Raw genomic sequence first — 320 nt, forward strand, 5'->3', positions numbered from 1 at the left:
TTTCAAAGAATTTTATCATAAGGCAAAAAATAAACCTATATACAATCACGCTTTAAGTACAGAAATGTCTTACACAACTTAATCAGTCATTTAAATCTATCTAATAACTTAAACGTTTGTTATAAGTAATTTCCACAACTTGACATTTAGATTCTATTTTAACAATTGAACTAACTTAAGTTGACTTGACAGAAGTTTTACGGATAAAATTTAAAGACTTCAAACAAAATGGTTTTTATCAACACTCATCAAACTCAAACTATTTAAGTAACTAAAGAGAATATCTTGATTCAGCAATTTTGTCACAACTATCTTTGATA

The sequence above is a fragment of the Arachis ipaensis genome, chromosome B01 (genome assembly GCF_000816755.2).
Source record: "Arachis ipaensis cultivar K30076 chromosome B01, Araip1.1, whole genome shotgun sequence".
In the NCBI taxonomy this organism is placed as follows: Eukaryota; Viridiplantae; Streptophyta; class Magnoliopsida; order Fabales; family Fabaceae; genus Arachis; species Arachis ipaensis.